This window comes from Lissotriton vulgaris, chromosome 10 (assembly GCF_964263255.1).
Source record: "Lissotriton vulgaris chromosome 10, aLisVul1.2, whole genome shotgun sequence".
Classification (NCBI taxonomy): Eukaryota; Metazoa; Chordata; class Amphibia; order Caudata; family Salamandridae; genus Lissotriton; species Lissotriton vulgaris.
In genome coordinates, this window is record NC_141698.1 from 495916080 (window position 1) to 495941393 (window position 25314).

The 25314-nt window shown below is 48.9% G+C and overlaps 1 protein-coding gene across 1 annotated transcript in view; it reads left to right on the forward strand.

Annotated features, from left to right (window-relative positions):
* The first annotated feature begins 289 nt into the window (after nucleotides 1–289).
* LOC147685445 (fibroblast growth factor receptor substrate 2-like) overlaps nucleotides 290–25314 on the forward strand; it is a 160181-nt gene continuing 135156 nt past the window's right edge. The window contains exon 1 of the mRNA XM_086939785.1: nucleotides 290–537. The gene's annotated coding sequence lies outside the window, so the exon portion shown is untranslated. The remainder of the gene's footprint in view (nucleotides 538–25314) is intronic.

Consider the following 25314-nt stretch of genomic DNA (forward strand, 5'->3'; position numbering starts at 1 on the left):
AAATTCCCAGTATGCATCGGGTGATCAGCTAAAAAGCCAGGAAAAACTGTGGAAAGTCACACTTGACTTTTTTCTATTTACATTGCCAGTGTTTTTTTACTTGCAACAAACGAGGGATAACCCTCTGTATCGGAAAAATGAATAACCACAAATATTGGTGGACGGCAGTTAATCGTAGGGTTCTTAGCGGTTGCTGCTCGGAAGCAGACATGTTGACTCCAGGCACTGAGGCGCTTTGTGACACTCTGGACCCGAGGTTTCATTAGCAGAGTGCATTGCGAGGGTAGTTACTGCAAATAGCGCCGCCTTAATTCAAAGCATGCTGCACCGAAGCCACATTTGTCCTTCGCGCCTTTACTGCTCTTAGAAGCGTTGTTTTCAATTTTTACAGCAATTTTTGGTAAACCGGTGAAATGCCACCTCCTTGAAAAGCAGGAATTTAACATTTCAACCTGGCCTTGTTTAGAAGCCGTGTCAATTTCGAATCACTTGACCAAGAAACGTGCAATCTTTGGAGCAATTTCTGTGGGGAAATTGGTAAGTTTTGACACCTTAGAAGAAATAACAATGCTATTAATAATTTTTCATAAATAACAGTTCGGATTGAAATGTCTCAAACAATTTGATTGGTTCAATTAACTTGAGAAAGACTCGTTTCTGAAGGTCGAACTTTCTGGAGCCGGATGGTTAGGGTGTTGTGTAAAGCATTATAAAAGACTTGTGGCATGACGAATTAGGCAGTCGAATTAGTTTACTTACTAAAATATGTTAAACCGCACAAGAGGGTCACTTATTTGAAAATCTATGGCTTTCAGAGTTGTTTGATCAATCGAGTTAAGCAAAAAAAAAGGCTTGCCAACAGAATGCATTCTGGGAGTTGTAGTCTTGATTTTGTTCAATTGCCTTATAATTGACGACAATCGTATGTTAAAATGAAAGGAAAGCAATGCCTGCTAAATGATTTTTTAGGGTGATGGGTAAGACATATTTTGGGACCCACTGATTGTCACAACTTTGAATGTATTTACCTTTTCAGTTAATTCATGCCTATATGAGGGCAAGCAATAATGAATAAATCTGTGTCAGAAATGTGACACACAGATAACACCTCAATTTGCACATCGCCCACTAGTGAAATAGTGCAAAAAGAAAGATTGAATAAGCATAGATAAACTAATGTCTTGTGCTAGCATCTACATTTTTTGTCTTGCGATAACATTTTACCTGCAATTCAGTTTCTACCTCGCCTGTTCCACCATTTCGGTTCCAATTTAAGGCGCATGCAACATTGGGTTCAAGGTCCCCATCGTTCAAGTGCACCCGTTAAAATAATCTTCCTCACTTCTGTCTCTTTATCAAACTCACTCCGTCTCGCTTCCAATTGTTCCCACTGTTGCACGCTACTTACCCCACCTCGCCACGCTTTACCTTTCCGTCTGCGTCTTTTCTCCTCTAGTATATGTTGTCTATTATCTCTCTACCCAAGTGTACCGCCGCTTAAATGGCTCTACTTCTTTCTCTCTATACCTCACTAATCCTCTTCTATGTACCTTGCCTCTCTCTATAACCTCTACCCTCCACTTCCTTCACCTCTTTCTTTGCTCCTCCTCTTTCTCTACCTCACCTTTTTTTCCGGATTCTCCCCTTTCGCTACCTCGCCTCTTTTCTCTGCTTCGCCTTTTTTCTCTCCTTTGCCTCTTTCCTCTTTCTCTCCTTTGCCTCTTTCCTCTTTCCTCTTTCTCTCGCCTCTTTCCTCTTTCTCTCCTTTGCCTCTTCCTCTGCTTTGCCTCTGCTTTCCCTCTTTCCATGCTTTGATTTGCCTTTCCTCTTTCTCTGCTTCGCCTCTTTCCTTTCTCTGCTTCGCCTCTTTCCTCTCTCTCTGCTTCGCCTCTTTCCTCTCTCTCTGCTTCGCCCTTTTCCTCCTTCTCTGCTTTGCCTCTTTCTCTGCTTTGCCTCTTTTTCTGCTTTGCCTCTTTCCTCTCTCTCTGCTTCGCCTCTTTCCTCTCTCTCTGCTTCGCCTCTTTCCTCTCTCTCTGCTTCGCCTCTTTCTCCTCTCTCTCTGCTTCGCCTCTTTCTCCTCTCTCTCTGCTTCGCCCTTTTCCTCCTTCTCTGCTTTGCCTCTTTCTCTGCTTTGCCTCTTTCTCTGCTTTGCCTCTTTCTCTGCTTTGCCTCTTTCTCTGCTTTGCCTCTTTCCTCTTTCTCTGCTTTGCCTCTTTCTCTGCTTTGCCTCTTTCTCTGCTTTGCCTCTTTCCTCTTTCTCTGCTTTGCCTCTTTCCTCTTTCTCTGCTTTGCCTCTTTCCTCTTTCTCTGCTTCGCTTTGTCTCTTTCCCCTCTCTCTGTATCGCTGCTTAAATGGCTCTACTTCTTTCTCTCTATACCTCACTAATCCTCTTCTATATACCTTGCCTCTCTCTCTATAACCTCTTTTCTCTGCTTCGCCTCTTTTCTCTGCTTCGCCTCTTTTCTCTGCTTCGCCTCTTTTCTCTGCTTCGCCTCTTTTCTCTCCTTCGCCTCTTTTCTCTCCTTCGCCTCTTTTCTCTCCTTCGCCTCTTTTCTCTGCTTCGCCTCTTTCTCTCCTTTGTCTCTTTCCTCTTTCTCTCCTTTGCCTCTTTCCTCTTTCTCTCTCTCCTTTGTCTCTTTCCTCTTTCTCTCCTTTGTCTCTTTCCTCTTTCTCTCCTTTGCCTCTTTCCTCTTTCTCTCCTTTGCCTCTTTCTCTCCTTCTCTCCTTTGCCTCTTTCCTCTTTCTCTCCTTTGCCTCTTTCCTCTTTCTCTCCTTTGCCTCTTTCCTCTTTCTCTCCTTTACCTCTTTGCCTCTTTCTTCTTTCTCTCCTTTGCCTCTTTCCTCTTTCTCTCTTTTGCCTCTTTCCTTTTTCTCTCATTTGCCTCTTTCCTTTTTCTCTCATTTGCCTCTTTCCTTTTTCTCTCCTTTGCCTCTTTCCTTTTTCTCTCCTTTGCCTCTTTCCTCTTTCTCTCCTTTGCCTCTTTCCTCTTTCTCTCCTTTGCCTCTTTCCTCTTTCTCTCCTTTGCCTCTTTCCTCTTTCCCTCCTTTGCCTCTTTCCTCTTTCCCTCCTTTGCCTCTTTCCTCTTTCCCTCCTTTGCCTCTTTCCTCTTTCTTTCCTTTGCCTCTTTCGCTCCTTTGCCTCTTTCTCGCTCCTTTGCCTCTTTCTCGCTCCTTTGCCTCTTTCTCGCTCCTTTGCCTCTTTCTCTCTTCTTTGCCTCTTTCTCTCTTCTTTGCCTCCTTGCCTCTTTTCTCTCTCCTTTGCCTCTTTTCTCTCTGTTTTGCCTCTTTTCTCTCTGTTTTGCCTCTTTTCTCTCTGTTTTGCCTCTTTACTCTCTGCTTTGCCTCTTTACTCTCTGCTTTGCCTCTTTACTCTCTGCTTTGCCTCTTTACTCTCTGCTTTGCCTCTTTACTCTCTGCTTTGCCTCTTTACTCTCTGCTTTGCCTCTTTACTCTCTGCTTTGCCTCTTTACTCTCTGCTTTGCCTCTTTTCTCTCTGTTTTGCCTCTTTTCTCTCTGTTTTGCCGCTTTTCTCTTCTTCGCCACTGCTTCACCTATTTCTCTGCTTTGCGTCTTTCCTCTTTCCTCTCTCCATGCTTTGCCTCTTTCCTCTTTCCCTTCCCTGCCTCTTTCCCTGCCTTGCCTCTTTCCTCTTTCCCTGCCTTGCCTCTTTTGCCTCTTTCCTCTTTCCCTGACTTGCCTCTTTCCTCTTTCCCTGCCTTGCCTCTTTCCTCTTTCCCTGCCTTGCCTCTTTCCCTCCTTTGCCTCTTTCCCTCCTTTGCCTCTTTCCCTCCTTTGCCTCTTTCCCTCCTTTGCCTCTTTCTCTCCTTTGCCTCTTTTTCTCCTTTGCCTCTTTTTCTCCTTTGCCTCTTTTTCTCCTTTGCCTCTTTCCTCTTTCTCTCTTTTGCCTCTTTCGCCTCTTTCCTCTTTCTCTCCTTTGCCTCTTTCCTCTTTCTCTCCTTTGCCTCTTTCCTCTTTCTCTACTTTGCCTCTTTCCTCTTTCTCTCCTTTGCCTCTTTCCTCTTTCCCTCCTTTGCCCCTTTCCCTCCTTTGCCCCTTTCCCTCCTTTGCCCCTTTCCCTCCTTTGCCTCTTTCCCTCCTTTGCCTCTTTCCCTCCTTTGCCTCTTTCCCTCCTTTGCCTCTTTCCCTCCTTTGCCTCTTTCCCTCCTTTGCCTCTTTCCCTCCTTTGCCTCTTTCCCTCCTTTGCCTCTTTCCCTCCTTTGCCTCTTTCCCTCCTTTGCCTCTTTCTCTCCTTTGCCTCTTTCCTCTTATTTGCCTCTTTTCCCTTCTCTGCCTCACCTGTTTTGCTGCTTCGCCTCTTTCCTCTTTCTCTGCTTTGCCTCTTTTCTCTTTCTCTGCTTTGCCTCTTTTCTCTTTCTCTGCTTTGCCTCTTTTCTCTTTCTCTGCTTTGCCTCTTTTCTCTTTCTCTCCTTTGCCTCTTTCCTCTTTCCTCTGCTTTGCCTCTTGCTCTGCTTCGCCTCTTTCCTCTCTCTGCTTTGCCTCTTTTCCCTTTCTCTGCCTCACCTGTTTTGCTGCTTCGCCTCTTTCCCTGCCTTGCCTCTTTCCCCTTTCTCAGACCTTGCCTCTTTCCCCTTTCTCTGCCTTGCCTCTTTCCGCTTTCTCTGCCTTGCCTCTTTCGCTGCCTTGCCTCTTTCGCTGCCTTGCCTCTTTCGCTGCCTTGCCTCTTTCGCTGCTTTGCCTCTTTCCTCTTGCTACAGTCTATGACTTCTCATCTTGCCCCTGTATCATTCTCCTGATTATCTCACCTCTCAATTTGTATACCTTTGCATCTAGCTCTCTCTAAATTGCCTCTCTTTACCTTTCCTGTTTGTTTCCACACTCCTCTGCGTACATCCACCTCCTTTTTCTCTCTACATTTCCACCTCCTATCTATTTGGAGACAAGAGAAAGACTGAAAGGTAAAGAGGGTGGCATCATAAAACAGCCAATGTAGAAGGATCAGTGAGGTAGGGATAAAGATGAGATAGATTAGGTTGTAAAGGGATGTAAGTAGACATTTGAGGTAGCCAGAAAGAAAGCTACAGAGACCTGGGAAGAGATGGGTGAAGTAGAGAAAGTGGTGGAGAGGGGATATGAATATAGGTAAGATATATCGAGTGAGGTGCAGTGAAGAGTGAGTTAATCGGAGGCAGAAAGAGAAGTAGAGAGAGGGTTGGTACTGTCGGCTAGGAAGAGAGATGAGATAGGTGAGGAGAGAAACAGAGGTAGGGAGTGGTGCAGGAGGGATAAAGAGCGAGAGAGTCAGAGATAGAGATACACAGTGAAAAGAGAAGAGGTTGAGAACAGACGGAGGTGAGAGAGAATATTTTCAAAGGACCATTGCCCACATTTGTCATCACTTAGAATGGATCTGAGTCCCGATTTGATATCTGTGGTTTCCGGGGACAATGAAGAGGTGACAGTGTGCTCATAACCGAGGGGCGTAAGATCGACTATTGCTTGTAAATTTTATTCCCCAACTTTTAGGAATAGACTTTTAACAAGGACCACCTTAATCTGGGATCCATTTTTCATTTTCTTTCACTTATCTCCCCTTTCTTCTCACTGTCTGTGAGACTGTGAACTCTCTCTGAATCAGCTGGTTCTCTTGGGGTTTCTCCCACAAAGTTTGCTCATCCACTGTGTTAACCCCTTCCATGCTTATGACGAGCCCCAGCCGTCATGCACTACGGTGCTCGTGTGCTGATGACAGCTGGGGTTCGTCACGGCCCGCCCCTGTTCGTGTTGTTTACAGCACACCAGGGGAATCGCGGCCTCATGGAAGGGGTTAAAGGTAGTATGGCTCCTCTTCTATGAAGTACTCAAACTTTTCCAGGTATGAGATCCCACCCCTCCTTTTTGGGTCTCATTTAGGGAGTGCTTGTGTTGTCGCTTCGAGACATACTGTATTCAGGATATGGGCATTAAGCTCCGCCCATTTTCCACCCAAGCATTTTATTGGATCCTTTCAGTATGTTTTGGAATTGTGTTTATTTCATTGTTTTTTTGTTTACTAGTGCCTCTTTAGTACCTCCTTCTCTTTACTGGTAACTTCCCTTAAGGTCCGCCCCTTTTACATGAGTCCTTACTTTGTATGTTTGATTAACTGTTGCTGATAACTATGTATTTAATTTATGCTTTGTTTGTAGTTGCGCTTTTGCTTCGCCCAAATCATATTTTCTAACTTTATTTTTTCGTTTTTACCATCGTGCAATCAGCGCTTTCATTATAGTGGCCACATCCTCCTTATGTGCACACTGCGTTTGATATTTAAAATGGCAGTTTCGCTTTCGTTTTCTTCTGCGCAGCTCACCAAAAACAACTTTTCACACATTATTTTATTCATTTATACAGCGCAACATGCCGCACTTTCACAATAGCGGCCACACACCTTGCTTTTATGCCAACCGCGCTTGAACTTTAAAGTGGTGGCCGCGCTTTTGTTTTCTTCTGCATGGTTCGCCAAAATCAATTTTTCCAACAGTCTTTTGTTAATTTTTACTAGTGCGCCATGCAGCGCTTTCACGTTAATAATATCTCCCACGCGCCTTGCTTTTGTCCTGGAACTGAAGCCAGCACTCACATTTATTACTGGGTCCTCAAGCACACTAAAGTACATTTCTATCTAATTAAAATATTTTTTAAACTATTTTTAACATTAAAAGCAGAAGTGTATTTAACATACTCACACTTTCGTACTACCCAAGTATCAGAGTTGCGGCCTTGCTTCCTCTTACGCAACTTTTCTACGGTGCTGCTCCATGTACATTAATTCGTGTTAACACCCATTTTAGGTTGTTGCTCCATGCTTCGTTGTGCTATATATACTGTCCCTTAGTTTTTTTTGCCTACAGACCTGCGAGTAAAACAAGCATTGTCTTTTACAACGCCAATAGCTCTAACTTTCACCAGTGTGTAACCTATTGCATTGCAAATGCCTATTCTATTTGCTAAGGTTTAGTTGCTCGTTTGTGTTCCCTGTTAGAAATTGAGAACTGACAACAAGCACCAGAAGAAGTAAACCAGGGCTGGAAGACCTGCCCACACCTGCTGTGGGCAGTGCTTAGTTTGTAAAAGAATAAGTGACAGTGTCCAATATTTTGTTTCAAGAACCCTGGCCAGCACTATTGAAGGTCGAGGAACCGAATGCCAATGCTGCCCAGTCTTAATTCTACCTTATGCCTCTTGAGTTTTTTGAGGGAAAATAAATACTGTCCACAAAAAATTTGTGCCAATGGGCCCCACCTGCGACCACCAGCTCAAATTAGGCACTGGCCATGGGACAACACTTGATCACTGCTTTACATTGTACTGCAGTCCACCAGTGACAACTTTCTCATCTATGTTCAATTTCTCCTTCACACTTAGCCGCCACGGTCTCCTCATATCATGCATTGATTGTCCTTTTTAGGTAAAAGCCCACTGTTTTGTAGGACTTCATAGTTTTGATTTTAACATTAGCAACATTTGCCCAAAATCCCACTACACACTCGTGTTGGTTTAAAACTAATAGCAAAAACTGGTTGAAGGTGTTGCACATGACATAGGTTCCTTTGCAGGGGCGTAGCTTGGTCAGTATGATTGGAAGGTATAAACTTTAGATTTCTCAACAATCACATTGGCATATCTTATTAAACTACATTATGAGAAGCAGCACAGGAGTGGGGCTTAGGAGGCGGTGGAAAAAGAGGCGTGCGGATTCAACAATCAATCAATCTGCGATTTGTAGAGCACACTAGTCACCTGTGAGGGTCTCAAGGTGCTGGGGGCAGGGGGGTTTCAGGCAGCTCCGGTCATTCGAAGAGCCAGGTCTTGAGGCTCTTCCTGAATGCTTGAAGTGTCAGGCTTCGTCTGATGTTGAAGTGGAGTTCGTTCCAGGTCTTGGCTGCGATGTAGGAGAAGGATCTTCCTCCTTTTATGGCTCGGTTGATGCGGGGGATTTCGGCCAGGGCAAGGTCTGCAGAGCAGAGGTTTCTCTTGGGGGCGTAGAAGGAGAATCGTTCTTTGAGAGATTGGGGTCTGGTGTTGTGGAGGGCTTTGTAGACGTATGTGAGGTTCCCCTTTTTTTTTCTTTTCTACGGGAGCCAGTTCAGGTCTCGTAGGTGCTGGGTGATGTGGTCATGTCGGGGGATGCTGAGGACGAGTCTGGCTGCGGCGTTCTGGAAGGTCTGGAATTTGTGGAATAGAGATTTGTTGATCTCATAGTAGAAAGCATTTTCGTAGTCCAGCCTGCTGGGGATGAGGGTGTGGTTGACAGTCTTCCTGGATTCAGGGGATCCATTTGAAGGTCTTGCAGAGGGTGTTGAAGCATGTGGAGGACAGCATTTGTCTGTCGGTTCATGGTGAGGGAGGAGTAGAGTATGATGCAGAGGTTTCGGGTGTGGTCTGTGGGTGTGGGAGGGTTGCCAATTGCAGGGGGCCACTAGGTGTCATCCCATGCGGAGGGGGTGGATCCGAGGATGAGGACTTCCATTTTCTGTGAGTTTCGCTTCAGGCACCTGAATTGAATTGAATTGAATATTGATTTATATAGCGCGATTGCTGCCCAATGGGCGTCCAAGCGCTGGGCATGTGGACAGAGCTGGACAGTGCCGAAGAGGTTAGAACTCGGTAGACCTTGTAAACAGAAAGGTCTTCAGTTGTTTGCGGAAGGAGAGCAGGCTCGAGTTGGACCGGAGTTGTAAAGGAAGTGAGTTCCACAACTTCGAGGCGTTCAGAGAGAACATCCTGCCTCCGGTCCTAGCTCTCCTAACTTTAGGTACCACAGCCAAGAAAGCCTCCGCAGAGCGAAGATTTCTACGTGGGTGGTAGTGGGTGACTAAGTTGTCATTGATTGCTGGGCCTGTCTTCCAGAAGGCCCGGTGGGCAATGCAGAGTGCCTTGAATGCCACTCTCTGCCTCACTGGCAGCCAATGCAAGCTTTTTAATCCGGATCTGACTGACTGAGTGCGTGGGATCTGTAGCAGGGTACGGGCTGCACAGTTCTGTACCACCTGTAACTTTCGTAAGGTCGTCTCAGGGGCTCCCACGTATAGGGCGTTGTTTGAATCTAGCCGGGACTGAATCAGACCTTGTACTGCCACTTTTTTGGCTTCCATTGGCAGAAGGGGTAGAACCTTCCTCAGTGTTCTGAGTAGGCCAAAACATGTGGCAGATAGCTTAGTGGCCTGGGTGGTGAAAGAGAGCCTTTTGTTCAGCCATACTCCTAGGCTTTTTACACTTTCCTTAGGGGTAGGAGGGGTGCCCAGACAGGAGGGCCATAGGGAGATGAGTGGCACTGGTGATACTGGGCCCAGGAGCATGAGCTCAGTTTTATCTCCATTGAGTTTTAGAGAGGAGGATGTCATCCACTCCTTGACATCTTCTAGACATTTCATCAGGCCTTCCGGGGTTTGCCAGTTGCCCTCTTGAGCCAGAGAAACCACTAGCTGGGTATCGTCGGCATACGATATGATTTTAATACCGTGCGGTTCGACGACCCCCGCCAGTGGTTTCATGTATATGTTGAACAACGCAGGGCTTAAAGAAGAGCCCTGCGGCACCCCACAGCTCAGTGACTTGCTGGTTGACACTATTTCCCCGTCAAAGATCTGAAAAGATCTGTTGGTCAGGAAAGAGTCAAGCCACCTCAGTGCATCGCCTGTTACTCCGATGTTACGTAAACGGTTCAGCAAGGTGGCATAGCTGACCGTATCAAAGGCTGCACTTAGGTCAAGGAGGATCACTGCCACTGATCCTCCTTGATCTAGTATCCTGCGTGATTCTTCGGTAACCACTAACAGGGCGGTTTCAGTACCGTGCTTAGGTCTGAAGCCTGTCTGGGTCGTGTCCAATAGCAAGTTGTTCTCAAGAAATTGGACTAACTGGGTGTTTATATGCTTCTCCAGGACCTTGCTTACCCAGGGGAGTAGTGAAATAGGACGGTAACTGGAGTGATCTTCTGGATCAAGATTTGGTTTCTTTAATAGTGCACGTACCATGGCTCTCTTCCATACAGTGGGCACTGTACAGGAGGAAATGGAGGAGTTTAATAGATCCAGAATTACGGGAAGGGTGGCTTGCCTGGAGCAAGATCTCCGGGGGAGCTGGGTCACGAGGAGAGCCAGATTTGACTTGGCTTGCCAATTGATTAAGGGTGTCAAGGTCTAATGGGGGGAAATTTTCAAGATTTGGCTGTCTGAGGGAGTGGGGTGTCTCGAAGATGTTTGGTCGCTGTTTCTAGATTTGTGGCTGCTATCGGGAAGGAGGAGTGGATGTGTGTAACTCCTGCTGCTCATCCAGGATGCAATGTCCTTAATTCCTTCCTGGAAGTTGTTCCTGGTGATGTTGAGATCCTTTTGGTGAGGGAGAAGATGAGCTGAGTGTCGTCGACATAGGATACTATGCGGAGTCCATGTTTTCTGACAATAGTTGCGAGGGGGGCCATGTATATGTTGAAGAGCTTGGGGCTGAGGGAGGATCCTTGGGGTACTCCGCATCTGATTTCTCTCGGTTCAGAGAGGAAGGGCAGGAGTCTTATCCATTGAGTTCGGCCTCAGAGGTAGGAGCGGATCCAGTCTAGAAGGGTTCCCTGTATGCCGGCGTCGTGGAGTCTGGAGGCTAGTGTTTGGTGGGAGACTTTGTCGAAGGCTTCTGAGAGGTATAGTAGAATGAGGGCTCCAGTGTGTCCTTGGTCGAGGAGTGTGTGGATGTCGTCCATGGCGGATAGGAGGGCAGTCTCGGTGCTGTGGTTGCTGTGGAAGGGTTACTTAAAACACAATATTCAAACTAACGAACTTTTAAGGCAGACCCGAGGAGGAGAGCTAGAGTGAGTCTATGTGTGCTTTTGTTTGTGTGTGCATGTAAAAATCCAGGGTGAAATCCGACAGACTACCCACCATACCCCCTGAAAGCTTCTGCCCTCAACTATTCACAACAGAATAAATTTTTAGGGGGGCTTAACATCCCCCCAAAATCTATGCCCCTGGTCCTTGGAAGTCATGTTAACTAGGCACCTTAGTATTTCGTTAATCGTTGTGCAACACTTCTCCAATTCTCGGGGTCCTCTCTTTTTTAAGTTTCCCCACATTGGAAATGATGTTGCCACCTGACTTTGAGTCACCTGCACACCAGGGTTCCACCTGTACTTTAAACTTCGAAATCGCTGCTATCGGGTGTTTTACTCCCGTTGGTTCAATGGTGGTGGACAGACTACAACACACAGAATGGACTATGTTGCAAAATGAATGCCTTGTTCTGGAATATGGCTTCCTGATGACATGGAGTGAGCTGGCAACACTAATTGGAACTGTAGTGAAAATAGAAAAAACTCGTAATCATCATCAATGTTTGTTTCAGGGGCTAACCCCATATAACAGGTAACAAATATGTACAATTATGAATAAAGAGATATTAAAAATGCGTTTCCGAAATAAATACAGCAATAAGTGTGTGTCTACTAAGCATTGCACAATGTAAAGTCACATCCTAATCTTTGCCCAGCATCAAAGCTTTCCTTCCTCCAGCACCAAGAGGCAAAAATAAAGCATGCCACGCTGTACACAGAGGGACTGCTTATGCCCTCTTGTAGGGCAACTCTGTGAGGCACACTGATCACACTAAAAACCGGTACAATCGAGTGGGGCGTGGCTAGCTGCTCACTGAGAAGGCTCCGGTGAAGAGGTGACCTTCTAAGCCAATCCGTAAATTTATCCTGCGTGCATATGGACGGCGGGGGCTCCCGCTGAAGCCGGAGACCGAGCAGCAACAGTTGAAGTGGCTCTGGTCAAAATCAGACGACAGGAACTGAGGTCTACTGCAGACGCACAGAGCCGGCCTGCTCCGTCTACAGAAGCCGGTGCCTCGATTTTGGCGCACACCCGGGCGGAATCCGGAGAGGCGGTGCGGCCAGTATGACGGTGGGAACGCCCACTGTCCATCCACCTACAGCGAAGGGGGGCCCGAACACGCACGGAGGCGACAACAGAGCCGCAGAGCCAGCCACAATAATCTGAGGTTCGGGCCCTGCACCAGGGGAGCGAGGCCTACGTGTTGGAGAAGCCGGGGACTGGATTTATTGGGTTCTCCGGGCCCTCTCCACACAGGGACTAAGAGAGAGGACAGAAAGCCGGCCCGAGTGGCAGAGGCACTGCAGAGGGCTCCCCCCCCGGGGCATTTTCCCGGCCAACTGACACGATTGCTGGTCTCGGCAGTGAGGACCCGAGACACGAGGGGAACATTTGATTGTAAGGCCTGCTGACCGCCTTAGAATCGGGGCCTGGAATTTCGGCCAGCACTGGAGCCGGACTTCACCTGGTAAGGGACATCCACAACGCATCCCCCCCCAGCGCCGATATGAGGGCTCGATAACCCCTCAGTTGCATTACATTAACACTGGCAGGAGAGACCTGGGTTTCCAGCAGAATGCTATCCTTTTAAGACTGCTGCTCCCTGGGTAACACGACCGCGAGGCCTGGGCGAATAGAGGGACGCCACCTCGCCCCCCCATTTTTGACTCATCTGCCGGGGGTCCTGCGGGGAGTGCGCCACAGCAAGCGGGGGCCATCACTCTTCAGGGGACCGCAAACCGCAAACAAATCCACAGCGGCAGGCGGGGTCACGTGGCAGACCCCACCGACAACTCTATTCGCCGCCATGTCGGGCAGAGGCCCAGGACTCAAAACACGCAAGCCAGGCTGGATAAATACACCTATGGGAAGGACTTTCCACCGCTGCAGGAGGGGAAGGACTCCTCGGGGAGGGCCAAAGGAGACAACACTTCCAAAAAAGTGACTCTAGAGGACATAATGGCGGCGCTCACCAGCGTACAAACCACGGTGGGTTCCATTTCCGCCGCTGTGTCCCTACTGCGGGCAGACCTTCAAAAAATCACAACCAGAGTTGCAGAGGTTAAGCAGGTCACGAAGACCTTAACTGCGGACACGGCTGCGTTACAGAAAACAGTCTCGCGACTCGAAACGGAGAATAAAATACTGGCCGAGAAACTGGACGACTAGGAAGGGCGCTCGTGCAGAAATAACATACTAATTTTGGGAATTCCGGAGCGTGAGGGCCTCCAGGCGATGGATTTATATGCGGAGGACCTACTAAAAACCAGGCTCTCCACCTTCTTTTCTGTGGAGCGGGCACATAGAGTACCAGGTGGAAGGCCTAAACCAGGGGCGCCCCCCAGGCCGGTGCTCACGCGCCTGTTCAATTTCCGAGACAGAGATGTCATCCTACAGACTGCACGAATATCCCCGCAAATTCGTCTGCACAACTCCTCGATCTCTTCTTCCCTGACTATACTGTGGCAGTCTCACGGTGCCGTCGCAGTTTCTTGGAGGTCAAAAAGGCGTTGAGAGCCAGATAGGTACCTTACTCAATGTTATTTCCAGCAAAACTAAGAGTCGTGGCTGATGGGAAGACGTGGTTCTTGAGACACCTGAGGAGGCCTATGACTGGCTTGAGGGATGGCGGAAAGCGGAGGGACCCCGTCGCGGAAACAGAGGTCAACGCCGTCGGACCGACAACGAAGAAGCAAACAGCCAAGAATATCATCAATCCGAAGGGGACAATTCGCAGAGGGTGGATGCAGACGGCCTCTGCAATGGATGAACCGGACCTGCGGAACGTGAATTGTAACATGGGCACCGGTTTGTAAATAACATGGCGGACAAGCCGACTCTGGACACCGGGCTGATGCGGGCCCTGCCGGATAGGGAAGGTTGCACTCTTCCCGGACTTCTTACCCCCTTCACACAAGTACACTGTTTTGGGTTGGGATGGAGCACTCTGCTATGTTGGGGTGGCGGGCAGTGCGAAGTCCGTCGGGCAGGGAGGAGGGTTGGACTTTGGGGTTGGGTAGTTAAGGTTTTTTGTTTCTTTGTTTTAGTTCACATCGGAAATGACACTATAGCGTGGTATGTGCGGACTGACAGATCCTTACATGACATGACTGGGCTACACACGCAAACACTTCCCACAACTCCAATGGCGACACACACCCCACTAGCTAACGCCCGGGATGAGGCCCCTGAGGTCCCAGTAGCCCTTCTCACACTGCTCACGTGGAACGTACACGGATTAGGGGACAAAGTTAAGAGGGTTGGTACTACGGGCCCTGAAACGTCAAGCACCCACATTAGCACTCCTGCAGAAAACCCACCTCACAGGTGCGGCATGTAAGGCGATGGATAGGTGGGGGTTCAAGATGGTGGTGCACTCCGAATTTTCATCAGGGTTTAGATGAACGGGTATCTTGCTGCGAAAAAACTCTCCCTTTATAGTACTACAAACAAGACATGACGATCAGGGGAGGTTTGCTGCAGTACAGGGTCAGTGAGAGGGTAGACTCATTCATGTGGTGTCGGTATACATCCCCCCCCCGGCGCTACACACGGTGGCATTCCCAGCCCTCAGTGAATTTTTGCTGTCTTTGCCAGAAGGTGACCTTCTTATTGGAGGGGATTTCAATGCCACGATGGATGCCAGGGTAGACCGACAACCAGTGAGGACCTTGACACCGGGGGTCTCCCGCCTACAGAGCTTCACAGAAGCATTGGGACTGGTGGATGCATGGAGGCATGCGCACCCAGTGGCAAAACAATACACATTTCACTCCACGGTGCACAACAGTTTGTCAAGAATAGATTATTTCCTGACCTCCGAGACCAGTCTACAACATATAGAACACCTTGATATTGGGCCCAGGGGTGTATCTGACCATTCACCAGTTGTGTTAGTCTATGCTTCTCATCACACTTCCCGCAAGTGACTTTACCCTATTTATCCAGGGTACCTAAAGGTCCCGCAGGTGCGTAAGGAACTCCGCAGGACCACCAAACACTTCTTTACAGAGAACGTGGCCTCGGTTAGCTCTCCGGCTATTCTGTGGGAGGCCTACAAGACAGTTCTCAGGGGAGAAGCGATAGCCTCCATCACGGGACACAAGCGTAGGAAGCGACAAGACTTCGCAGCCTTGGAACGGGAGTTGAAAGCAGCTGACACTGAGCATACAACTGACCCAACCCCCACATGGGCACACACCCTCCACTTAAAGCAACAACAATACAGGGAACACCTGAGGCACGAAACGACGATAGCCCTTACTGCGACCAGACACAACATTTATGAAGTAGGAGATAAAGCAGGGAAGTTGTTGGCCTGGTTGGATAGACGGGAGCGTGGCACCAGGACTATAGCGCAACTGCGAACTGCTGAGGGCCATCTCACGTCGGACCCAAGGGCCATAGCACAAGCACTAGCTGGACATTTCCGAGCGGTATACCCATCGTCCTTGAATACATCAGAGGCTGAGGCAGCGGCCTTTTTAAAAGACACAGCAATGCCTGGGCTCACGCCGGAAGCTTCTTTGGAGCTTGAGACAGATCTCACGGCAGAGGAGCTACGCACTGCTATCAGATCGCTACAATCGGGTAAAGCACTGGGACCCAACGGGATCCCGATAGAACTATACAAACTTATGGCAGACCCTCTTTGTCCACACCTACTTGATATGTTCAATGACAGCCTGGGGAGAGGGCAGCTGCCTTTGGATCAGAGAATGGCCACGATCGTGGCTATTCCAAAGCCCGGGAAACCGCTCTCTGAGTGTCTCTCCTATCGTCCAATCTCGCTACTCAATGCAGAAGCAAAAGTACTGGCCACTGGCGATGTCCCAAGACTCTTATAAATACTTGGGTATTCATATAACGACAGACCCCGCGGCCTTCCTCGCCAAAAATCTTGCGCCTCCCCTGGAGCGCTTACGAAGAGATGTGGCGCACTGGGAATCTCTCCCCCTGTCACTGTTTGGAAAAGCGGCAATATTTAAAATGATGGCCCTGCCCCGGTTTTTATACGCGCTAGAAAACACGCCGTTTCCCGTACCCTTGAAATATTTTAAACAAATAGTAGCGCTGGTGTCCACGCTCCTGTGGGGCAACAAGCCTGCACGCATTGCACAGGCAAAATTGCACCGCAGTTGGTACAACGGTGGCATTGCACTTCCCAACGTTCACTTATATTACTGGGCTGCCCACCTCAAAATTATCAACCAATGGATACACGCCCCTCAGGCAGATCCAGCATATATGTCCGATAGGGCGCAACTGGGCATGGGAAATATGTTGGCGGCCCTGTATAATAAAAGACAGGCAATGAAGCTAGAGGAACCGACAAAACACACAGCCATGCTGTGGTACGCAGTGCAAGCGCGGTTGGGGTGGAGGGAGACCATCACCAAACTTACCCCTCTTTGGGACGCAAAGCAGTTAGGGACACTTAGGAGCAGCAGGGGCTTTGAACAATGAGAACATAGGTATATCCACAGTGGGCGACCTATGCACAAGGGACCGGTCATCCTATTTGATCAGCTTAGACAACAATACGAGCTTGCACCTACCGAAATATTCCGCTACATACAAATTCGCCACGCACTCATGGCAGTACTACCACAAGATGCAGACATACCTGAGGCTTTCCCCCTGGAAGACAGACTACTCACAGATTTCATGCCAAAACGCGCCATATCATTCACCTATCGCAAATTGGTTAATAACTTACCAGACCCCACTGCGACATTAAAAGATAGATGGATGGCTGACATTGGAGCCATGGACGAGGCAGAATGGCAGGAGGCACTAGCCTCACCCAGGGAAGTGGGAATCCCGGCAAGACTCAGGCTTATTCAACTAAAAATCTTACACTGATCCTACCTCACCAGGAGCACGCTTCACAAAATAGGCAGGACACAACATCCATACTGCCTTAGGGGATGTGGGGACGAGGGCTCATTTTTTCATACAGTATGGGATTGCCCACTGATAACTGACTACTGGCGGAAGATCCTGCGATCAATATCCCAGACTGTGAGTGTCTCCTTGCTGCCTGAGCCACGTCGATGCCTTCTCAATATAGGGGAACCTAATGACTTATCACGGCATGGACCAAGATGAGCGACATTGGGCCTCATGTGAGCTAAACGGAACATAGCGCAGAAATGGGGGGCCACTAAATTACCATCGTTGGAGGCTTGGTGTAGGGACATGTACGTCAATATGCTAACTGAGAGGACTCTCTACATGAATCGGAGGTGCCCCCGAAAGTGGACCAAAATATGGGCAGCCAGGAACACCTATAGGGGGGATATTTGTGATCCAATTCCTGACTCTGATGGCGATAGTTTGGAAGATGAATCAGGAGAAGACTAATGAGGTGGGGTTGGGAGGGAGCAATTTGGCTTATAATATGAACAACTGGGGAGGAATAGGGGAAAATGAGGATTTATGTCAAGATCGACTCAAACTTACTGTAACCTTTGACGATGTACAAGCTGATTGTCTCACCGACGTTATGATTTTTAAACGGTACAATCCACTTTTTCTGTTGTGTAATCAATGTGGGAAAACATTAAGCGAGCTTCGGTTTTTCTCTGAAGGGTACAAATGAGACACAGATCAAGGGAAGACCTAATACTGGATGCTGATCATTTACAAGTAAAACTATTTGTTATACGGTACAGCACACAGGCCCCTGCAGTATGTGAAAACAGAGTGTGCTCTTCCTAGATGGGAAACTAGGTCTAACAAGTGTAGGGAAGTGCTCCTTTTAGGAGCAAGGGCACTCGCACACCCCGAGAGGTGTTATGCCTCATCATCGGGCAGCTCCTCGTTGGGCTGGCACTGCAATGCCCAATGGGCCGCCCAAGGGGGTTCTTTGCCAGAGACCTTCTCCTTTTTTAGCCGATGTGTATTGCATGGATACATAGTGAAATGTGAGTGGAATGGGTGAAGGTGAAGTGTGTTAAAATTGACTAAATGGATCCAAACACAGTTTTATTACTAGAGTCCCATTGTCAAGGATAAAAGTGTGGTGTGAGCGTAAAATGGAAACAACGTTCTATTTAGCTACAAAATTAGTTAATCGGAGAGGTCAACATGTTTCATGCCTATTACAGTCCCTAGTGGATCATGCCATTTTGTCAGGACCAGGACAACCTAATTCTACTCGTCACAGGGATCGGTAGAAGTGTATGTCTTGTATACTTTACATAGACCTAAGGAACGTCTCTTGGGGGTAGACCTAGAGAGAGGGGAACAAAAAGATGCAGAGATGGCATTAAAACAAGTGTTCATGGTTATATATCAAATCCATGTAAAATCCAAACAGGAAGGGAGTATTCGGCAGGAGTCTGATAGCTGAGTTGCATGGGGATGAGATATATATATAATGACTTGTACTATGATAATGATGACAATGCTGCAAACTCAAAAAAGAGTGCAAATGTTGCTATATATATATATTTTGTGTAATATCAAAAGGTCTCTTAAGGTGGTCTCCCCTTGGGTTCACAAAAGACCATACCACATGAGATTTAATTCCACTTCACCTTGCTGAATTGAACCATCACCAAGTGGTTGCATGTCCTCTTGCACTTCCAAGTGCTTCATAACACATTGTTTGTGCCCCCAGGCACAGAGAAAGTGTTAAGTCACAATTACCACCAATTAAACAATGTCTGAGGCCACAAACGTTATAAATCATTCAGATACAGATGTGTCTAAAAAGTCAGAGGTTGCGTTTAAATATGACTCATTCACATTTTCATTGTGTGCTTTATCTCCTTTTGTAATATTTTTCTTTTGCAATATCTGCTTTTAAATGGAATTGAACCCCGACACTTGGGTCATTAAACCCTGACCAAAGATTATATCTCTTACTCAAATAAGCAAGTCAAAACATGAGCATGCACCTTTTTGCTATATTTGATAATGAATTATATATAATATTTCAATATTTGAGCATTTGTTTGGCGCATACTTGTTTTGGCATTTTTGTGTATTGTTTTGAAGTTTAAACAGTGAAACTGTTTAGTTTGGGTATTCCCCCGGACTCCGTGAGCCGGTCCCTGGATTTCAGTACTGATTCAATGGAGGTCCACAGAAGTCAAAAGTTTAATAACCTCTGCTTTAATGCATTTTACAACAGAAGCACTTTCAAAATTGCAGAAACAACCCACCAAGGTTTCTCAAGATAAACCGCTTTAACAAAAGCAATAGTAATACCACAAATAAAAGACCCGGTTATCTCAGAGGTTTAACAACCCTGCAAAAAAGAAGTGCTGTGTAGCTTTAGGAAAGTTTTTTAGGTCTCTCCTAGGCAGCGCGCATGCGCTGCTCTAGGAGATGACCTTTAGAAATTGGTCATCTCTTTTTCAGCGCTCTTGCTTGTTCTAGCATCCATCTTGCGGGAGCGAGCAGCAGCGAGTGCGCGAATTGAAAAACACGGATGGTCCGTGCGCCGCTGCTCGCTCTCGCAAAGGGTATGCTAGCACAAGCATGAGTGTTTAGCACAAGTGCTTTTACAGCTTGCATCTGTTACCCTGACTGCTTGTCCTCCAGCTGTGAATGAAACACTAAATACTCGTTCACAGTTCGCCTCTAGAGCCTGCAATATACTTGCAGCTGGGGCACCGTTTCACAGAGATGTGAGATTGACCCAGTTAAGTTGGTTCTGCTCAGGATAAAAGGAGGCCGTTTGCACATATTTTGCACATATTTTTCTGGCTTTAGAGCCCAATGGCTTTTTCAGAGAAGTGTGAAAGTGGCCCCTGCTCTGTGTGTTCATGTTGGATATTTGTCCCCGTCCACCTGACAGTTATTTATTAACACCTCAGATGCCACATTGACAGGCAGATTCACGTTAATGAAAAAGCAAGCATACACTTGGCCATAACTATACAGACTTTAAAGTATTGTGGACATTGCAGGCAATTAACGCATATGAATTGGGCACAATATACTGTTTTGCTTCTTTGCAGTGTTATCATAAATTGCTTTACCAGATTCAATTGCACATGTTTTTAGGCACCAGGATATGAAGTGATTTTCCCTAAATTATTTATTTATTTATTTATTTATTTATTTTATTTATTTATACCATTTATAAAGCGCACTGTTACCGAGCGGTGTCCTGGCGCTGAAACGATATGATGTCTCCCCAAAGTGACTGTCGGTTTCTAAAGGCCGAAAAGCCAGGTTTTGATATTTTTCCTGAAGGCCATCAGGTAAATTATCAGACGTTGAGCCGAGTCTCCAAGGCCGGCAGCTCAAGCTGCTTGGCCGCATCTCCTCCCCTGCAAACAGCATTAAAAATATTACATTTGGGGGGGGGGCGTAGCCAAGATGGCGAGCGGGTAAGTGGTGTTGCTTTGTCTCCCTGCTCGTCGATGCCCGAATTGCCCTGAGACTGAGTTATTCACCCCCTTATCGAGCGTCGGGAGTAGAGGAATTGCTCCCCAGCACGCCTGCAGCCTTGTAAGAGGGAAATTGGAGCTGGGGACCGAACGCTTCCCCTGAGCAGAGCAGGGCGACATGATCGGAAGAAAATGATGCCCGGACTCTGGTAGAAGCTGGCGCCTGGCAGGCAGAACTGGGGGCCGCCACTGAGAGTGGCATTGGAGGTGCTGCGGAAGCCGACAGGCGAGTGCTTACCTTCATTGCTTCACAGGTGGCTCCACCGAGTGTGAAGTGGGGTTTCTGCCCGCGTGTGAGCCGGAGGGTGCGGAGACGCGGGAGCGGCCTGGGGCACGCAGCGAGGCCATTGCCAGGGGATAACAAACTGAGTCGCACCACGGAGCAATGGTCAAGAGACAGGTTGGCGCTTCACGGAGGAACCGGCTGCCAGCACCAGGAGATCTCTTCTCCCTTCCCCTGCGGTAGTGGCGTCTGGAGAGCTGAAAGTGAAGGGGCATAGCACCTCTACGGACGCCTAACACCCCCAGCTAGACGCGACCAGCGGTAAGGGGTGTCTTGAGCTTTTAAGAGCCAAAGCTGCAGGGGAGGATTTTGGCAAGAGCAGTTGGCTGGTTCCCCTTCCGTGTAGCGGGCTGTGGTTGGGCTGCAGAGCCTTCACTGGTTTTGCTGCAGCAGAAGGGAGGAGTGGCAAGAGGTCCGGCGGACCATGGGCCCTCGATGGGGACCACTCTTTGAGACTGCATTTGAGGCCCAGACTAGGCTGGAGGCGTGGTGGCGGGCGCTGAGGACCAGCGATCATGAGGGCAGAAGATTGAAGGGGGCGCAGGCGGCGTCGTGGCCTGGGCCTCTTCCATGACAGTCTTGGGAGATCTGCCTACACTTGGGCTTGGTGGATTTGATCCTGTGGCAGTTCCTGGGCACGCTCCATAGGGGTAGACTGTGGGTCTCAGGGGGCACCGCGTGGCCGGTCCGCGGGTCCCCTTCGACCCCATTAGTGACTCTGCGGAGGGAGGCACTCAGTGCCCGGAGGACCCTGAGAGCCTGGCCCCCTCCTTTCGAGGTGCAGCTATCGGTCACTTTCGACACGCAGTGACTAGAGTCGAGGAGAGGCCCTTGAGGCCCTGAAGTGGGTGACGGGAGACCATCTCCCCAGGTAGCGGTGCAAGACCCCGGCCCCACTCTGCACCCGAGAAGGACATCCAGTGCAGTCTCCTTTGGGCAGTTATTCCCACTACTTTTCCATAGTGCTGTGGTAGCAAGGATCTCACAATGCGCCTCACTAACGCCACAGGTTTGGAGGGGCCCTCACTCGGCGATTTGACCTGCCCAACTGAATCCACTGGAGGGGCTGGCCTGTCAGAAGCCATGTCAATGCAATGAGGAAAGAAGGAACGTACCTTGAAGGAGATGTTATCTAAACCTTCCCAGGCCAACGCCGAACCGGAAGAGGTTGATGCCCCATAACTAAATCCTTCTTGGAGAAATTATTCAATACTCTCTGTGAGGACTTCCAGACCTGAAAAGTGAGGTGGCGGGGGAGGTCCGTGAGCTCCGGCGGGATGTGGGCTCCCTGGGTAACAGGGTGACAGCCATTGAAGACCAGGAGCATTCCAAATGCGAGGAGGTCTCGCAATTGCAGCAGGAGGTGATCCGCCTGCGGGACCAACAACTAGATCTGCAGGCCCACGCTGAAGACCTCGAAAACTGCTCTCGGCGGAAAAACATCCGAGTATGTGGGGTGCCATCTGAAGCAGACGGGTCTGACATCATCCAGTACCTGCAGGGCCTGTTCCGCGAGATTCTGGCAGCCTCCCCCGAGATGGAGATACGCATAAATAGAGCACAGACCTAGGACTCCGCCGCCGGATATACTGGCCTTCCTCCCGGATTACTCCTTGAAGGAGCGCATCATCAAAGAATCTCGCCTACAACACCCTGTCCGCTACCATGGCCATCACATCACTTTGTACCAAGACCTTGCTGCCAGCACACTGCAGAAACGGAGGGAGTTTATAGACGATACGGCACATTTGAGAGAGAAGTGGGTGGCATACTCCTGGGGGCATCCCTTCCGCATAGTATTCAAATGGAATGGCACACTTCAACAAACTGACTCGCTCTCCGAGGCCTGTAAGATGCTGGGTCTACCACCTCCGAGCCCGGAAACAGAGAATCTATTGAGTCAACGCCGGTCCCCTGCAGGCTGGCAGATAGTGAGGAGAGGGCCATCTGCAGGGGCCTCTCAGGGTCCTGACTCATAGGCAATGGCGCAGGAACACAGAGATGCGCTTGCCATAGTTGTCCAAGATGCAACCTCCCAAGATGGTGTTTGAGACAGACGGTGGGGATGTGTACACTTTCGGGGCTTGAGGGGCGGGCGGGGGAACGAAGGGTACTGTTGAACCACTCATGCCACAAGGTGCCCTGGGACACCTTTTTTTTACCACGAGCACACTGCCTTTCTCAGTGGGCTAGGACACTTTGTGGGGGGAAAGAGAGCAGGGGGGAGCAAGGGTAAGTGGGAGGAGGTGAGGTTCTATTTCTCAGCCTACGGACACGGGCTCAGGAATGGCTTGATTATCTTCCCTTGATATGTTGGAATCTGAGTTAACCATCCTTACCCTTCACGTTAAAGGCCTGAATAGCCCCAATAAGCGACGCTCAATACTGTCATACTTAGAAAACTCTGGGGCGGACCTCTGCCTGTTGCAGGAAACGCATTTATTGGCACGCAACTGGCATAGAATGAAGGCTAGAGCATTCCCCTATCAATATTTTTCCTCCACACCCAATAAGAAAGCGGGGGTTGCAACTTTAGTGTCCAGACACTTTAAAGGGACCGTGGGGGACAAGGTAGCGGAACTAAAAGAGCGGTTGCTCACACATAGGTTTTGGATTAATGGGCTGGCTCTCACAGTGGGGGTTATCTATGCACCAAATACAGTTCAGGAGGCTTTCCTCCGAACCGCCTTGTCCGCGGCTCTGGAGACGCAGGATCGATTCATTTTGGTAGGGGGGATTTGATTTAGTAATGGACACCCACAATGATAGATCTGGCAGCCGGTACTCTGACGGGGAGCTCTCCTTGGAGTGCAAGCGCTGGTTGCAGGAAAGGGGGCTCGTAGATCTATGGTGCTCAGCACACCCCCAGACCTCACAATTCTCCTACTACTCACATGTGCACCACACCTATGCCAAGCTTGACCACTTTTTAGGCTCCACAGAAGTTCAGGGGCAGGTAAAAGATGTCTACATCACAGCGGAGGCACTTTCAGATCACGAAGCGGTGGTGGTGATACTAGCGGAACCCCGGGTGGCTAGGCCGGCGGAAGGGTGGAGGTTGCGGAAAGCTATGATACACAAACCGGCAGTGAGGGAGCAACTCCTTGGTCGCATTAAAGAGTACTTGAAGGTTAATGATACTCCGGAGGTTTCCATTGTCACGTTATGGGGGCACTTAAGGCGGTTGTGAGGGGTGACCTAATTGCCATAGCGGCTGCACAGAAAAGGGAGCGAAGAACAGAACGCGAGGAACTCACGGCTCAAGTGCTGGCATTGGAGCAAGCCCATACTCGGACGGGAGTGCAGAGAATTTGGCGGCGACTGAAAAATGCTGGTGTCCTGCTGGCGGGGCTCGACTTGGATAAAGCTGAATATGCGGCTCTCCGCCTTAAGCATTCATATTACATGGGGGGGGGGGAAACAAGGCAGGCCGCCTGCTGACTAGCAGATTGAGAGCACAGACGATACAGGCCAAGGTAAAGGAGCTCGTGGGACCGCAGGGTATTAAAATACAAGGCGATGTAGAGATAGCATGGGCCTTCTACACAGGGGACCCCCCCAGCTGTCCCACAGGTTGATCCCTATCTTCAGGGTGTGCATACTACGGCGCTCAGCCGGCACAATGCTGAGAAACTCTACAGCCCTATTCGCATTGAAGAGGTCATAGGAGCAATCTCTCACCTTAAACCATTAAAATCGCCGGGCCCGGATGGATTTTCCGCCAGGTTCTACAAGGCCTTTTGCACAGCTACAGCGCCAATACTCGCCAGGCTCTTTAACTCCTTCACCAGCCCAGGCACAATTCCTCCAGAGATGCTCACAGCATTGATAGTGGTGCTTCCCAAACCTGGCAAGGACACCACTAAATGCGGCTCCTATCGGTTGATATTGCTGCTTAATGTTGATCTAAAGTTATTTACAGACATCTAGGCGGACCGTCTGGGACCCCTTATGCCTGCTATAATTTATCCAGATCAAGCCGGATTTATCCAAACCCGGCAAAGCAGCAACAATACTAAACGTATACTCCATCTCATTGATAAAGCCCACTGCACTAATATGGATGCTCTCCTCCTCTCGGTGGACGCTGAAAAGGCGTTTGACCGGGGTGGACTGGTGCTTCCTGGACAAAACCTTGCTTCACTTCGGTCTGGGGGAACGGTTTGAGCGTGGGTCCTGAGCTGCTATACTAAACCTACGGCCACTATTAGAGTGAACGGGGTAACCTCCACACCTTTTGAGATACAGCTGGGGACCCGGCAGGGATGCCCGCAGTCACCCCTCCTTTTTGCTTTATATGTTGAACCGCTGGCCCAAAGAATCAGAGACAATCCGAACATAGAGGGTATCCCTTTTGGGGGAGAACGGCATACTATCACCTTTATGCCGATGATATGATCTCCTCCTTGGAGTCTCCAGCACATTTGCTTCCTGCTTTTCTGAAGGCGTTGGAGGCTTTCAACCACGTCTCAGGCCTTCGAATTAACGTGGTGAAGTCGTCTATCCTAACATTCTAGGACTTGGGAAATTCGCCCCACGCAGCACATCATACGCGGGAATACCGACATATCCCTCCATCCCCTACTTGGGCATTGACTTGGCAGCCTCTCGGACCCAGACACTTCATCTTAATTACTCCAAGCTTCTTAAGCAATTTACGAAAGACTTAAATGACTGGCAACGCCACTCGTTCCCTCTACTGGGGAGGATCGCAGCGATCAAGATGTCCCTTCTCCCTAGGGCACTATATCTCTTTCAGACTATTCCAATCTGGCCGCCTGTGGGAGTCCTACAAAC